Below are 17,255 nucleotides of genomic sequence, written 5' to 3' on the forward strand. Positions count from 1 at the left end.
TATACTGTAGTAGAACACAGACAACTTTGGAGTCATATAGACATAGATTTGAGTCCCAGCTGCAGTGCTTAAGAGCTAACTGACCATGGATACTTTGCTTAACACCGCTGAACCTTGGGTTTCCTCACTTATAATAAGAGAATACAAGTTGCATACAGAACTAGGCTCCTTCATTCTGACTGTTCTGCCATGTTTAGTGTGTGTCTTTCTGCCCCCTAGGTTGCAAGGTGGCTGTTGCAAGTACAAGCATTGTTTCTGAGTTCCAGGCAGGAAAATCGAAAAGGCACATGGCAGCTATGTCTCTTTTATCAAAATTCAGTAGCTTCCAAGAAGTCATATCCAGCAGACTTTTGTTACTGGTCATATTAGCCACCTCTGGTTACAAAGGAACTTGGGAAATAAATTTTTTTTTTAGCTGAGCATATTTCCACTTACTCATAGAACATAATTCGCCTGTGAACGGGAGATTGGCTATTGGCTTAAAAAACAAACCAACAAACAACCCAGTGGTATCTGCTAAAGTGCTCAATAATCCTGGATATTATATTTATATTAGTTTTCATTTCAGCTAGTATATTTCCTTTGTCATCATATCCAAAGGGCTGGGCATATGGGGTGTGTGTGTGTGTGTGTGTGTGTGTATTATGTTTATAATAGTTTTCACTTCAGCTATGGTGTGTGTGTGTGTGTATTATGTTTATATTAGTTTTCATTTCAGCTATGGTGTGTGTGTGTGTGTATTATGTTTATATTAGTTTTCATTTCAGCTAGTATATTTCCTTTGTCATCATATCCAAAGGGCTGGGCATATGGTGTGTGTGTGTGTGTATTCAATCTTGCTTCTTGCCCATTTAACTGGTACATCAGAAGTACATTCCTCCCAGTTAGTCTTAACAAAAGGCTAAAAATTAAGAAAGAAAAAAGGCACTTCTTCCATAAGTAACTATGCCAAGAAAGTACCTTTGGTTTATTTTATTTTTTTTCCCTGCTGGATGACCCATTATCATTATGATAATAGCTAAAATTTACTGAGCATTTATGGTGTGACAGACTGTGCAAAGTTTTTCTATTCATTGTAACCATCATAAAAACTCTATCAAGTGGACTCCATCATCCTTACTTTACCAATAAGGGAACTGATGCACAGAGTGGTTAGTTGGCTTAAGATCACACAGCTAATACACACTGGAGCCAATATTTGAAGGTGGATCTGTCTGATTACAAAATTCCTGCTCTCATTTTATAGTATCGATTATACTGGCAGGTTGTGAGATATTCCTCACCTACATTTGGAAACTCTTTCCAAACTTTATTCTAAAGCCCAAATCTTGGTCTCACCATTTGGACAATGCCACAATAATAACTGCACTCAATGAGTGCTGCATTCAATATGCCAGCAAATTTGGAAAACTCAGCAGTGGCCACAGGACTGGAAAAGGTCAGTTTTCATTTCAATCCCAAAGAAAGGCAATGCCAAAGAATGCTCAAACTACCACACAATTGCACTCATCTTACATGCTAGTAAAGTCATGCTCAAAATTCTCCAAGCCAGGCTTCAGCAATACGTGAACCGTGAACTTCCAGATGTTCAAGTAGGTTTTAGAAAAGTCAGAGGAACCAGAGATCAAATTGTCAACATCCGCTGGATCATGGAGAAAACAAGAGAATTCCAGAAAAACATCTATTTCTGCTTTATTGACTATCCCAAAGCCTTTGACTGTGTGGATCACAATAACCTGTGGAAAATTCTGAAAGAGATGGGAATACCAGACCACCTGACCTGCCTCTTGAGAAACCTGTAGGCAGGTCAGGAAGCAACAGTTAGAACTGGACATGGAACAACAGACTCATTCCAAATAGGAAAGGGAATACATCAAGGCTGTATATTGTCACTCTGCTTGTTTAACTTATATGCAGAGTACATCATGAGAAACCCTGGGCGGGAGGAAGCACAAGCTGGAATCAAGATTGCTGGGAGAAATATCAATAACCTCAGATATGCAGATGACACCACCGTTATGGCAAAAGTGAAGAAGAACTAAAAAGCCTCTTGATGAAAGTGAAAGAAGAGAGTGAAAAAGTTGGTTTGAAGCTCAACATTCAGAAAACTAAGATCATGGCATCTAGTCCCATCACTTCATGGCAAATAGATGGGGAAACAGTGGAAACAGTGGCTGACTTTATTTTTCTGGGCTCCAAAATCACTGTAGATGGTGACTGCAGCCATGAAATTAAAAGACGCTTACTCCTTGGAAGGAAAGTTATAACCAACCTAGACAGCATATTAAAAAGCAAACATTACTTTGTCAACAAAGGTCCGTCTAGTCAAGGCTATGGTTTTTCCAGTGGTCATGTATGGATGTGAGAAGTGGCCTATAAAGAAAGCTGAGAGCTGAAGAATTGATGTTTTGAACTGTGGTGTTGGAGAAGACGCTTGAGAGTCCCTTGGACTGCAAGGAGATCTAACCAGTCCATTCTAAAGGAGATCAGTCCTGGATATTCATTGGAAGGACTGATGTTGAAGCTGAAACTCCAATACTTTGGCTGTCTGATGCGAAGAGCTGACTCATTGGAAAAGACCCTGATGCTGGGAAAGATTGAGGGCAGGAGGAGAAGGGGATGACAGAGGATGAGATGGTTGGATGACATCACCGACTCAATGGACATGGGTTTGGGTAAACTCCGGGAGTTGGTGATGGACAGGGAGGCCTGGCATGCTGCAGTTCATGGGGTCGCAAAGACTCAGACATGACTGAGCGACTGAACTGAACTGAACAATAATAACTGATGTAGGTAAAATCCATCAGTGGATTGTAGAATTAGTGAGGTAAAATCTGATGAAAAACAAGATAGATGCATATTTAAAAAGTATCTCCACACAAGAAACTCAATTATAAAAATAGTAACTTCATAGTGCAGAAAGCAGGCTCATATCACCGTAACCAAGTAATCAAAGTTAACATCACTAGTAATGCGACAGAGCAATGTCATGTGACTCCTGAAATGATGCCTTGAGAAGAGCACAGCATTACTTCTGTAGTGTTCCTGCCAAAAATGCACAAGCTAAATTTAATCATAAGGACATCAGACCCAACTTGAATGACATTCTACAAAGTAACTGGCTAGTATTCCCCAAAAGTATCAATGTCATGAAATAAAAAAAATTGAGGAAGTGTCTTAGCCTGAAGAAGATAGAAAATATGACAGCTAAATGTGATGTATGATCCTGGATTGGATCCAGGACCAGAAAAAAAAAAATCAGTGTGACAATTAGGGAAATTTGAATAATATCTGTATATCAGTTAATAGGATGGTAAGAAAATTTTCTATTTTTCATAATTGTACTATCATTATGTATTGTGAACATTTGGAAACTGGGTGAAAGATAAATGATATTTTTGGTTCTTGATGACTTTTTCTTGCATCATTTTTGTAAGTTTGAAATTATTTTAAAATGAGAAATTAAGAAAAACCTAACCTACCCAGTTCACCTGTTAAAGGTGTTTACTTATCAAAATTATGTCTGAATTGCAAGTATGTCTCCACCAGCTTTCTCATCTGCTCTGTGTTCTGTCTCTAAGAGGCTGCCCTGTTCTTTGTCCAGATGGTGCCAGGCTCAGTGGTGCCAGATCTGAGAACTATTCACACCCTAGATAGCATACATTTGTATACTCATTATGACAACTTTCTGGCAAATGAAAGGAAAATGTTTTGTGCTAACAAAAACAAAGTATTGTGAGTTTATCACAATATGGAAGTAAAGTGTCTTGGGAAGGGTATTTTTTTGTTCTAATTCACAGTGTGGGTTAGCAGTGGTCCTGAAGTCTGTTTCCTTCAAAGACACCACCAGGGTACAGCCTCTCCTTGTCCAGATTAGATCTAGTCATAAGCCGTCTCCTGGTGGAGGGATATCCCCTTTGCTTATCTCTCCTTCAGATGCAAAACAGAACCTTCTCTCAGATTTTCAAACATCCCATAGCGCGACATCCTCAATTGGCAGCAGGTAGGCTACACTGACCAGCCAATGTGTAAAGAGAAGATGCAGACCTCAGGGCTGTAAGATGAGGAGCTGATTCTCAAACTTTCTCCCAAAGGTTCCCCAACAGTAGAGGAGAGTTGTATCAGTTAGGATGCTTAGGGCTGCAAATAACTGAAAATCCAGTTAAGGCTAGCTTCAGTTCAGTTCAGTTCAGTTCAGTTGCTCAGTCGTGTCCGACTCTCCGTGACCCCATGAATCACAGCAAGCCAGGCCTTCCTGTCCATCACCAACTCCCGGAGTTCACTCAAACTCATGTCCACAGAGTCGGTGATGCCATCCAGCCATCTAATTCTCGGTCACGAATAAATTTATTAACAGGCAGTCCAGAGCTCAAAGGGGCTGCAGGTCCACTGCCATAAGGGCTTCCCTGCATTTCTTTGATACTCTCCTGGTTCAGTCTTCCTTTGTATATCAGTTTTGTCTCTAGATTAGAGTCCTCACTGTGAATAAATGGCTTAGAAGAGCAAATGGGGACACACATTTCTTTGTTCATGTTCTACAGGAGAAAAAGACCACCTTTCACCCACTGTACCACAGAAACCTTTCCCTTCAGGCTGACTGAGGGGTCAACTGAGGTCACAGGTTCCACTCCTCTGCCAATTACACTCCCCAAGGGAGCTGTGCCATGAATGACTGAAGCCTGAGTTCCTAAACCATTCAATGGCAAGGTGGTGGGATTACCACGAGTGGTTCAGAGTAAGCAAGACACACTCCTAAAGCTGGGAATGAGGTTCAGTTCCTTTGAATACTGGGCCTCCTGAAGAAAAAGTGGATACCTGAACAAAAATCAGGGCTTTATCAGGGAAAGGAATGGGAACAACTGACGTTGCGAATTCCTAAGCCCTGTGAATCAAGAGTGTTGGCTCAGCCGGACCTTCTACAAATAGGACGTTTCTTTGTATACCTTCTTCCTTTTTAAATGGATTATACTGCTATGGAAAATAATATGGAGTTTCCTCAAAATATTAAAAACAGAACCATCACATGATCCAGCAATCCCACTGCTGGGTGTACATCCAAAGAAGTGGAGTGCAGGATAGAGATATTTTCACACCCATGTTCCTGATACCATTGTTCACAATAACCAAGAAGTATAAGCAACACAAATGTCCACCCCCGGATGAATGGCTAAACAAAATGTGGTTTACAGGAACATTATTATCAGTCCTTAAAAAAGAAGGAAATTCTATCACAAGCTACAACATGGATGAACCTTGAGGACATGATAAGTGAAATAAGCCAGTCACAAAAAGACAAACATCGTATGAATCACAAATGACCATCACATTGTGGGTTGTGATGACATTTTACAAATGTTAATAATTTTCTCTTCTATCACATTTCATCTAATTTAAAAGATCCTTTTCCTGCTTTATTTAAAAAATTTATTTACATTTCTTGCTCTATTTCATAATGTCTGAGCTGCATTCCTCTTAGAATGAATCTTCCAATTTTGTGGAAAATTGGTTACTTTATTTTATATATTATATATTTATTTAGAGGATAACTACTTTACAATATTGTGATGGTTTCTGTCATACATCAGCAAGAATTGGCAGTAGGTATACATATGTCCTCTCCGTCTTGAACCTCCCTCCCACCCCTTAGGTTGTTATAGAACACTAGCTTTGGGTTCCCTGCATCGTACATGGAACTCCCACTGGCTATCTATTTTACATATGGTAATGTATATGCAGATATTTATTCTGTGGCATCCAGAAACCCTTAGCCACATTTGAGAGGAAAGGTATGGAACCCGGAGGAATGGGTTTTCTGGAAGACAATCTCTCTAGTTAAGTGAATTGTAATGCAGTCACATACATGATAGACTATTAACCATTAAAAAGGCTTATGAGGAGTATAATTTTTAAATGGGGGAAATTCTTATTTTACAATAATAAGTAAAAAAGACAAAAGAGAAGTCAACGCTGACCATGACTATAAAAGAAAGAAGTAACAGGAACAATATTGGGAATTTGAAACAGATGTATAGAAAAATACCCCAAAAGAAACTGGTGGAAATGTTAACAGTGGTAGTCTTTGGGTGGTAAATTTCCAGGAAAGTTTTTCTTTGAACTTTCAATTTTCTTGTGTTGTTTTTTTTTTTTTCCTAATTTATGACGAGCGTAGAATGTTTAGTAAGGAAAAATTGAACTGGGGTAAACATAAAAATTGTGTTTCTAAGGGACTCACTTATAAAAACATAAACATTATGACCACTATTCTGGCTGTTCAGAGAAATTACACTACCACCCACACCCCCGCTTTTTTAATTTTTAATGTGTTTTTGACAGTTGAGGTCAAAATAAAACTACTACTGTAAACATAAAAATAACAATAGGTCCAAAATTAGGTGGCTCAGCTTTCTCTGTGCTTAACTTCTTGGCCATTTAAAATTTTATTTCTGAGTAACAACAAACTATTCCTATTAGCATCGAAAGTAAATTAGTTCAGAACAAAATGCAATTTTTGGTTGTCCGAAAAAGGATTAAAAGTCTTCCATACAAAAAATATAAAATTGTTCAAAGGGATATAATTTGAAAGTCTGAAAGCAGCACATTTATGTGTAAAAAGGTCGTTTTAATTCTCCCTTACGTAACTCACATACTAAAATTTGAGAAGGAGGCTGAGTTTTGTTCCATGTAAGTGCTCTTTAATAGTGTTGTCATTCTGTTTCTTCTAAGTACAGCTTTACATAAGCATCCCCATGTGGAAATTCCAAGGTCAGAATAATTTAGATTCTCTCCTGGGGACACACTGTGTTTGTCTCGTGTAAGATGACGGAATGTCCCTGTAGTGAGATGGCTCTGGGTTTGGACTGCAGACTCTGCTAAGACTCAAGTCCCTGGATGTGGTCCAGTCATGATCTCCATCAGTATGATCACAGGGCCGCTCTGAGCTGGCATTTGCAACTGCTGCTCTCCCCTGCCCTGAGCACCTGCCCTGCAGAGACTGGAACTTGGTCCATCCAGGCATGTTCTAGTCAGCTGCTGTTGGTCTGCATCTTACTACTGTGGGGCTTTGGGTTAATCAGTAACTTAATTTTTGTTGCAGGAAAACTTATTGAGAATCAGTTTGTTTTACATTCTCCAGACCCTGTGCTCACCATCCCCTTTCTCAGCAGAAGACTTGTGGTATTTTCCTGCCTTGGGGTTTTTTTGCACAAGGAAAGACATTGCCATGGACCACTTTTTGCTTATTAAAGTTTAAACTCGGCTAGCTTCTTCTATGCATTCTTAGGAAGAGAGGAGAAAGGGAGACTCTTTGAGGGAAGCAAGAAGGAAGAGATAAATATACCTGTCACTAAAAAAAGGGGAGGACTGGGAAGGAGAGGAGTCCAGAGATGTGAGTAGCGAGAGGAGAATGCTAGTGCCCAGAGATGAAAGGTGTGTGGTGAGGTGTACCTTGACCTACCCCAGCCCCTCAAAGAGCCTTAACATCGCAGGTCACACAGAAGACATGGCATGTCTCATTTCAGAGGAAATTTCCTAGTACAGAAAATGGGCATCCAGCAGGCAATCATGCAGTTGGATAAGAAAGGACAGGGGCAGGCCCCCTCCATGCTTTAGCACACTGGGCAAGAACTGGAATCCTGAGTCAGGTCCCATGAAGGAAGCCCTCAAATGGCTGAGATGTCATTTCTTGCCATTCCAGTGGAACCACGTTAGGAGTTAGATTTAATTAAATTTTAGAGAATAAAATAAGTGGACATTTGAATTTGTGTATATTTCTGCTTTGGCTGTTTGAACCTCTATCTCTTCATCATATCCTGGAGATCAAACACTTGCCTCATAGCATTGCTGTAAGGATTAAGTTAGGTTAAGATGGGAGGACCTGAGAAGGCAGATGGCCATATTCACTAGATGGTTGGTTGCTGTTGATTCTCTAAAAAAAATTTTCTTTTACTTCTCTTCAAGATGGGACTGCCAGAATGAATGGCAGAAGCTGGTATCAGGACCTATGGAAGGCTTTGGGTTAGGGAAGGCAGAGGGGCAGTGATTTTAAAAGTAATAATAATGATTGCTACTTTTTTGGAGGTCTATTAATTGGGGACTTTTTAATATTGAGGTTTAAATTGATTTGGGCTTTCCAGGTGGCTCAGTCATAAAGAATCTGCCTGCCAATGCAGGAGACGCAAGAGGCTCAAGTTTGATCCCGGGAGCAGGAAGATTCCCTGGAGAAGGAAATGGCAACTCACTCCAGGATCCTTGCCTGGGAAATCCCATGGACAGAGGAGCTGGCAGGTTACAATTCGTAGGGTCACAGAGTCAGACACGACTGAGCACACATCCATGCACATAAGTTGATTGATAATCTTTTCTTTCAGGTATACAGTACCTGAATTCACAATTTTAAATTCACAATTAAAAATTCACAATTTTAAAAGATTACAATCCATTTATATTTATTATAAAATATTGGCTATATTCTGTGCTGTATAATATGCCCTAGTAGCTTCTTTTATGTAGTTTATATCTCTTGTATCACTTAGTATCTTAACCCTGTTTTCTATAACTGTGAGTCTTTTTTTGTTGTTGTTGTTATATTCACTAGTCTCATTTTTCAGATTCCACATATCAGTAATAATATAAAATACCTGTCTTTCTCTGTCTGACTTATTTCACTAAGCCTAATGCCATTCAGGCCCATCTGCATGGTTGCAAATGGCAAAACGTCATCCTTTTTTATGGTTGAGTAGTATTCCATTCCATCCATATACTGTATTCTTTTATTCATAATGATAGGCAGTATTTATTAAGAACCTGTTATGGATCAGACATTCCTGGACTATAAATCTTGTCAGATGTTTTTCATCTGTTCTGAGGAGTTCTAAGATTCCATGGAGGGTCTCAGGAGCTGCAGTGAAGGGTCAAAAGGAGACCAATGAGTTCACATACAGGGCTGATTCCTTGGCTTCAACTAGATCAGTTTTGCATTTACCTGCTTAATAAATTGATCCTCTACATGAGATTTTGTTTGAAAAGTAGTATGTCTTTTAAAAATGTTGGAAAACTTCTACAGAAATATTGGATCAAGATGGCAATCCAAACAAAAACATGCTCATTCAGCCTTCCTCCCCTGATCTAAACCCTAAAACTAACCTAAAGGATATATATCTACAGATACCTGTAAATATATAGATTCTATATGTCCTTAGATATATAGATATTTGAAGATCCTGTTGACTTGCAAGAAGAATTTCTCTAAATGGATCAAACATTCTGCAAGAACTGCTGAAACACAGAAAGTAGAACTGAGATAACACTGAAAAGGGACCCACTGCCCAACATTAAAGAAGAGGGCACCTATAAATTGTGAGTCAGGCTTCAGTCCTGCTCCAATACTTAATACTTTCCAGTACTTAGGCAAAGGAGATACAGGGTCAGGAGGCAGTCCCAAACCTACATTTAGGGTGATTCTGGTAGCATTCCAGCAGCAGGAACAATCAGGCAGTTCCTCTTTTCTTCCTTCCACCTGTGCTACGCAGGAATCAGCCAAAGTAATTCCAATGGGACCTCTTGGGGATTGTAAGCAGAGTAATAACCAAGAGATGTGTGTACCCCAGAAGAAGTGGGCGTTCCCATGCTCAGAAGACCAGCTACTGATCCACTTGGTCTGGTGGTATGTCCTTCCTCTCTCTATAACCACAGGAAGCAGAAAGAACGAACAGATAAGCACTCAAACACATACGCAAGGCTAAGAGACAACTGAAAATGCAACAGACGAACTGAGAATCACCAAATATTTGAAGAAAAACAAAGAGGTGCCCCGGAAGGAAAGAATGGAGGGAATGAAGGGAAAGAAACATTAAAAAACCAACAGAATAAAATAGCTCATTGTCAATGAAAGACATGACACCTCCAACGAAGAGCCCAAGAGTGCTGCTTAAAATGAATAGAAAAACAAAACAAAACAAAACTCAGATCACATCCAGACACTTGATGGTAACATTTCAGAAAACTAAGGATAGATGACAATTTAAAAATTATCCCTAGGTAAAGAAATTAACAGCTAAAGTAAAGCATATTATTTGGGAGAAGAAGACCATCATCTACTATTATAATTTTATAAAAAGTATAGAAAACCCTGACATCACATGGGAACAAAGTCCAAAAATAAAATCACACAAGGCCAGTTCCCAGGGTCTGGCTCACAATACCAACTCTAGTGTCGTCTAGAGCCACTTGTTCACCTGGCTTACATATCAGTGGGGTGCACTTTTAATCATGAGCCGGGCTGAGGTTTCCATAATAGCACAGTTAACTCCAGGCCTCTTCTCATTAGCTCACACCTATTTCAGTGACTAATTTTGAGACTGACATGGGTACCACTGAGGACACAGGGCCCACCCCTCACATCCCTACTTACCAAAATGGAGTTGCTGCTGTTTTTCTCTTCATGGAGACTGTCTCTCTCTTCCATGCCATGCCTTTCCTGCACAACATCAGCTCGTCTCAATCCAAGAACAGTGCTGAGTGGAGAATGGGAACCAACCTCCAGTCAGGTTACCTGTGAGTCCACACGAAGGTGAAGGTTATTATACCTTATAACAGCAGCTTGCAGAGAGGCAGGGCAAGAGATAATGGGAAATGAGAGGGACCATTCTGATGGGGAAGTGGTGAGGACAACAGAGAAAGGAAGGCTGGTCTGGCAGAGGGGCTGCAGGATAGTGTTTCCCCAGGGCTAGGGAGTAGAGGTCCTGAAGTAAAGACGACAAGCGGAATGCAGTGTAGAAAATCAGATTTTGTCAGATTAAATAGGATTGGTATGGGAAAATACAAGATAGTGTTAACTAAAAATAATCTGGATAAAAGAACCTGTGAACATGGTTTGATCCCTGAAGGTGTGAGGGTGTGTTTTCTTTAAATCTGTTACATGCCTGCTACTGTGCATGCTGATGGAGAAGGCAATGGCAACCTACTCCAGTACTCTTGCCTGGAAAATCCCATCGGTGGAGGAGCCTGGTGGGCTGCAGTCCATGGGGTTGCGAAGAGTCAGACACGACTGAGTGACTTCACTTTCACGCATTGGAGAAGGAAATGGCAACCCACTCCAGTGTTCTTGCCTGGAGCATCCCAGGGACGGGGGAGCCTGGTGGGCTGCCATCTATGGGGTCGCACGGACTCGGACACAACTGAAATGACTTAGCAGCAGCAGCAGCAGTACATGTTGAGGGCGCTGCAGACAAGAGGAATGAATGGAAAGCCTGCCATTTGTACCCCCGTAGGGCTTAGAGAGCAGCATCATAGATAGCTTTTGAAGTAAACAAAGGTTAAGAGTGATTATCACTGGCTGTAATATTGTTCTTTTAGTGTCTAAGTTATGTTCAACTCTTTTGCAACCCCAGAGACTGTAGCCCTCTAGGCTCCTCTGTCCATGGGATTTCCCCAGCAAGAATACTACAGTAGGTTACCAGTTCCTTTTTCAGGGGATATTTCTGACCCAGTGATCGAATGTGCATCTCTTGCACTGGCAGGCAGATTCTTTACTGCTAAGCCACCTGGGAAGTGGTTGTAAAACTGGGAGTGAGTTCACTTTCTTCCTTATAAGTCATGCTTTCTACAGTAGCTATGTATGCCTTTTATGAGAGAAAAGCAATGAATCTTATATTTTAAACACACAAACACTACAGAAAAATGAAAACCAAGGAGACTAGGCTATAGAGAGTCGATTCACACGCATCAGGCTAACAACAGCTGTATTTATAAAACACAATGCCAATTTTATTTATTCAGCCATGTCCAAGATCTTACGACAGCGGCCGAGGTTATACAGAGGGTTAGGATAAATCCTTGCTCACAAGGAAGATTAAATTATGGTGTAGGTGGTACTTACAGAAGAGGGAGCTGAAATGCTTCTTAGATGAAAATTAGGGAGATTAACTCCTAGTACATATTATCAGCAGTACATTTCCAAAGCATCTATCAAAGGGTCATAAAATTTGAAGAATGCTTATTATTACCTTTGCTGTCAACTTATTAATTTCAATGCCAAAAAGACCTTATCCAACATTTTACTCTTAAGAGCAGGGGAATGGAATAATAATAGTAATTACATTAAATGAGTGCTTAGTATGTGCAAGGCGTTTCACGGGGTCTTTACAACGTATCTCTAAGGTAAGTATTACAGGTCTACAATCTCCTATCCAAAAGTCTGGGGAGGAATGTGTTTTTGGAAATTAGACTTTTGTTTCAATCTAAAAAGAAACTGGAATTCCGTGGAATATGGTACATACACTACAGATTTTATAACACTACAAATAAGTGTGTAACGCATTAATATTTCTGCAAAGAAATCTATGAAAATTCAAAGTGAAAAAAAAAAGACCACAGAAATATACCTTATTTAGCAGATTTGGGCATGTGGGATCTTAGTTACCCAACCAGGGATTGAAACCGTGACCCCCGCAGTGGGAGACTCTAAACTACCAGACTGCCAAGGGAGTCCCAAGTTTCTTTCTTTCCTTGCTTATGATAAAGCTTATTTCTAGGAAAGGTCTTAGCAATATTTAAAATTTATACTGATGAAAAGAAACCTGTAACACATGCAACAAATATCACTTCTTGAAGAGATGATACTGGTGTTACCATTGCCTGTGAAACCAGATTGGAGCTGAACATCTGATGAGGAGCCAGAAACAGAATCCTCAAGTGATGAAGTGTTACCAAACACAGAGAGACTTTCCTTTTTAAAGACTTTCCTCAGTGTTACTGGTCTCCCTAAACTCAGGCTTGTGTTTAAGTAGTTTCTGTTTATAAAACATTTATTTATTCACTTAGTTTTATGTTTGGCTGTGCTGAGTCTTTGTTGCTGCACAAGAACTTTCTCTAGCTGCGGCGAGCAGGGGCTACTCTCTAGATGTGGTGTGCAGGCATCTCGCTGTGGTGGCTTCTCTTGTGGAGCACGGGTTCTAGCCAAGCGGACTTCAGTAGTTGTGGCCACATGAACTTAGCTGCCCCAAAGAATGTGGAATCTTCCTGGAGTGGGGATCAAATTTATGTCCCTTGTGCCAGTGGGTGGATTCTTAACCACTGGACCACAGGGGAACTCCAGCATTTAAACAGGATTTTCCTATTTAAATGAGTAAACAGTCATCATCTCTTGCTCACTGATAAACATACACTGTTCAAGGCCGGCGATCAGCTGGTCACACGTTTTCACCGTTTGGTCTTTGGAGATTTTTGTCACCTGTGCTCGTGACGTCACTGTCAGTACTACTCCTGTCTCTGTACTGATCTGTACTTAACACTCTCTCAGCAATTTCCCCATCACTCAAAGAAAGCACACGGGGGCATCATTATGTGTTCAGCATCTCTTCAAAGTCTGCTTCTTTCAACTATATTTACACTTCCAGCTGATAAGTTTTTGGCAAAAGTAATGAGCTTTGCTATCATCTTTTAACCAGAGTCTCTAAATACTTCAAAATCTTTATCGGTTAGGAAATTTTCAAATGTCATTGTGGCCCAAAGTCTCTACCAAGTACTAGTTAGTGTTGATGTACTGACATCATTCTAAGCATTAGCAGTTGGGTTGGTGGCTCAGAGGGTAAAGAACTGACTGCAGTGTAGGAGATCTGAGTTCGATCCCTGGGTTGGGAAGATCGCCTGGAGAAGAAAATGGCAACCTGCTCCAGAATTCTTGCCCGGAGAATTCCACCGACAGAAGAGCCTGATAGGCTACAGTCTATGGGATTGCAAAGAGTCAGCCATTACTGAGTGACTAACACAAAGGGCATTCTCGAGACTAAATTCTTAAGGAAATCTTGGATTTTCAGGCTCCTGTTGACCAAAGCAAGAATGCTACTCAAAAAAAAGGAAAGAAGCATTTATACTTGTTCTTCAAGGAGCACAGAATTCCCTGGTCCCTGGTTACAGGGAAAGACTTCCCTGTAGCTCAAATGGTAAAGAATCTGCCTGTCAGGCAGGAGACCAGAGTTCAATCCCTGGGTTGGGAAGTTCCTCTGGAGAAGGGAATGGCAACCCACTCCAGTATTCCTGCCTGGAGAATTCCATGGACAGAGAAGCCTGGCAGGCTACAGTCTGTGGGGTTGCAAAGAGTCGGACACGACTGAGTGACTAACACACACAACACACAGGGTTATATTATGGATGTCACACTGGGGGGAAAGTGAGCGCCATAAACATTATTTTTCACAAAAAGTTCAGGAGGGGGATGTGTAGAACAGCTTTCTAGGCACAGTAAAGTTTTGCAATTGTCTTCCAGTCCAGTTTGCTTGCAATGAGTTCGTGTTGCTGGCACAAAGTGCTAATGCAACTAATCCAGAAAGATTTCTCGTTACTGGTGCTTTCCTGTTTGCATAATACTGCAAAGGTAAATTGTGTACACCTTTTTTATTTTTTTAATGTATTCATTTGGCTGCACTAGGTCTTAGTTTTAGCAAGAGGGATATAGTTCCTTGACCAGGGATCAAACCCGGGCCCCTTACACTGGAAGCCTAGAGTCGTAGCCAATGGACCACCAGGGGAGCCCCTGTGCACACCTTTTAAACATCTTGGATACAGACTTTTCCCAATCACTGTCAGTTTTATCTTGTGTGTGTCTGCAGCCTAAGCACAACCAAGAACATTCAACCTTTGCTTGGCATCCTAGATATCTGTTGGTGCCTTTTTGTCTGCCATTGTTAAGGTTTGTCTAGGAATGTAGTACCAGTACAGAGCTGTAAATATGTTCAGGACTAAGGTTTTCATCAGATATAAACTTGGTGAATTCATCAATATAATTTTCAGAGCTCTCGTGATCATCAGCAGTTTCTTCACCACAGATTTTAAGATCCTTGATACCACGATGCTTTTAAAATTTTTACAGCCAGTCTTCTGAATATTCATACTCACTCTCAATGTTCAGTTCTTCATGGTATAGCCTATGACCTACAAGGCAGTCAGTGGTGTATCTTGACTTCTTTGTTGTTGAATCCATTCAGTTAACACATGGTCAAGATCCTTGTTTTTGGTCCTATGAAAATGTTTTTCTGTTTTCCACTAGCACTTGGTTATCACTGTCACTGTAAAAATTTTAAGAACTTATCTTTCTGTCTGTACAAGTCATAAATGGTGGTGGTTCCCATACCATATTCTTCAGTAAGGCATCACACAGACATAGCACCACCAAGCTTCTGCAGTAACTCCACTTTCTGAGCTGCTGACAAAGACAGATGCATCCTTTTCTTCTGTTACCCAGAGGCATGTCTTTAACTCTTTAGGTCATTTTCACAGTGCAAATTAATCCTCAAGCCACCAAATGTCAGCAGAAAGGAGACATGAGCGGTGATGGATATGATGGATATGAGTGCTGAGATAGTTATAACTAAGGCTGCACAGCTGAGGTTTTGCTGCCAAATAATCCTGGTGCCAAACTTATAAAAACGCTTTTGGGTCTCAGATAGTATTTTTTGGTTTTGTGTTTCATCTATTTTGGAAGTGTGGAGTACAGACTGTGGACCTGTATTAAAAATATCATTTTAATGGTGACAAGACTGAGGCTCAATTAGTAACTTGCTTTTCTATTTCTTTTCAGTCTCCTAAACTTTGGCCACTTTATTGGACAAAGAAATTTTTTTTTTTGGTATTGTCTGCCAAGATGATTTGGAGAAGGCAATGGCAACCCACTCCAGTACTCTTGCCTGGAGAATCCCAGGGATGGTGGAGCCTGTTGGGCTGCCGTCTATGGGGTCGCACAGAGTCGGACACGACTGATGTGACTTAGCAGCAGCAGCAGCAGCAGCCAAGATGATTCGAGTTGGAATATTTTTAGCAAAGGAACCTAATACTCTTGGCTGTTTGACTGACATAGCCAATAGTTGAGGCCCGTGCTGGGCAGTGTGAAGATGCCTAGGCAAGAAGAGACTGGATGTGCTAAATTTATAGTCATTGAATATAGATGTTTCTTTTTGTTCCAAATGATCTGTTTGAGACTTAATCTGTCTAGATACTTACTGCTGCACAATGAGTAATCATGACAAATGAGAGAAAACAGCTCCTTTCAGATCCGTCTCAAATACTCCTACAAGTTTCCCATAAATATCCACTCATCTGAAAGGTTTTGTTTGTTTTTTTAATGATTCCCTAAATCATACATCCCAACTATGACTCAGAATTATTGTTCATCACGTTTCAGAATTAAAAACATATTTCAGACATTCTGCTAAAATATTTCCTTTAACTTAGAAAGAATTCATTAGAATTTTGTATGCCTTTTAAGAGTCTGTGGTTAGGGTCCTGCATCAAATATTGTTTTATGAGTTCTTTTTGGAGGACCAGCCTTTCTCCCTTAGTCTCATCATCCCCATATTTGTGTAGATCTTCATGGAACATCTATAATGAACTGGAGATTGTTGATTCAGGCCTAAATCTTTTTCTCTCTTCCCATAATGTGCGAAAGCAGTCCTTAGGACTGGGTTTATAAAACTGTGTGAAGCACAGTTCCTGCAATCCCAGAAGTTTAAAATCTAGTAAATAAAATATGAGAAATATATAAAATCCAATGAAAATTCTCTTCCTCACGAGAGGAAGGGATCACATTTATTACAATCTAAACCACACTTATGTTATTGTTTTACATTGGTCTCTCCTGTAAGACTGCAATAATAACTACCATTTATTGGTCCCTTCTATACCCACCAGAAACTGGCATTTAAAAAGCACCGCACTCAGAAATGTCCATTGACCTTGCTCAGTGTCACAGACTTCTAAGTGACAGAGTCTGGAAGTGACCATACTACTTGACTATAAAGCTCTATTTATTTTTCACTCTAACTTAAACAACACTCTTTCCTTTGCCTTCAGTATATATTCTGTGTTCCCACCTGTCTCTTCACTATAGTCCATTCTCCTACTTTAGAAAACAAAGGCATACCCTAACTTATCTGAAATCTTATGGTATATTATCTCAACAAGTAAAAATCTCCGGGTTGCCCAACAAAAGGACAATTCAAACGATTGGGAGACTTTCCTGGAGACCCAATGGTTAAGACTTTGTCTTCCAATGCAAGTGGTGCAGGTTTGATCAGGGAACTAAGATCCCATATGCTTTGTGGCCAATAGACTGAAACATAAAACAGAAGCAATATTGTAACAAATTCAACAAATACTTTAAAAATGGTCCATATTAGAAAAAAATCTTAAAAAAATGATTGGGGAAGCCTCCTTGAATAATTAATCAAGGCACATAAAATACTGCCTAATGTTTGTCTTTCTTA

General features: G+C 40.2%; 1 protein-coding gene across 3 annotated transcripts in view; it reads right to left on the bottom strand.

The window, feature by feature from the left end:
* The window catches only part of PANK1 (pantothenate kinase 1), a 108,374-nt gene that overhangs the window by 76,261 nt on the left and 14,858 nt on the right, over positions 1-17,255 (bottom strand). For 2 of the 3 annotated variants that reach the window (XM_088842130.1, XM_088842132.1), the window contains exon 3: positions 10,409-10,549. The gene's annotated coding sequence lies outside the window, so the exon portion shown is untranslated. Of the gene's footprint in view, positions 1-9,445; positions 9,679-10,408; positions 10,550-17,255 lie in introns of all 3 variants that reach the window. The other variant, XM_088842131.1, reaches the window with a different exon arrangement.

The sequence above is a fragment of the Moschus berezovskii genome, chromosome 12, assembly GCF_049115385.1.
Source record: "Moschus berezovskii isolate FMDL1 chromosome 12, NW_MosBer_1.0, whole genome shotgun sequence".
In the NCBI taxonomy this organism is placed as follows: domain Eukaryota; kingdom Metazoa; phylum Chordata; class Mammalia; order Artiodactyla; family Moschidae; genus Moschus; species Moschus berezovskii.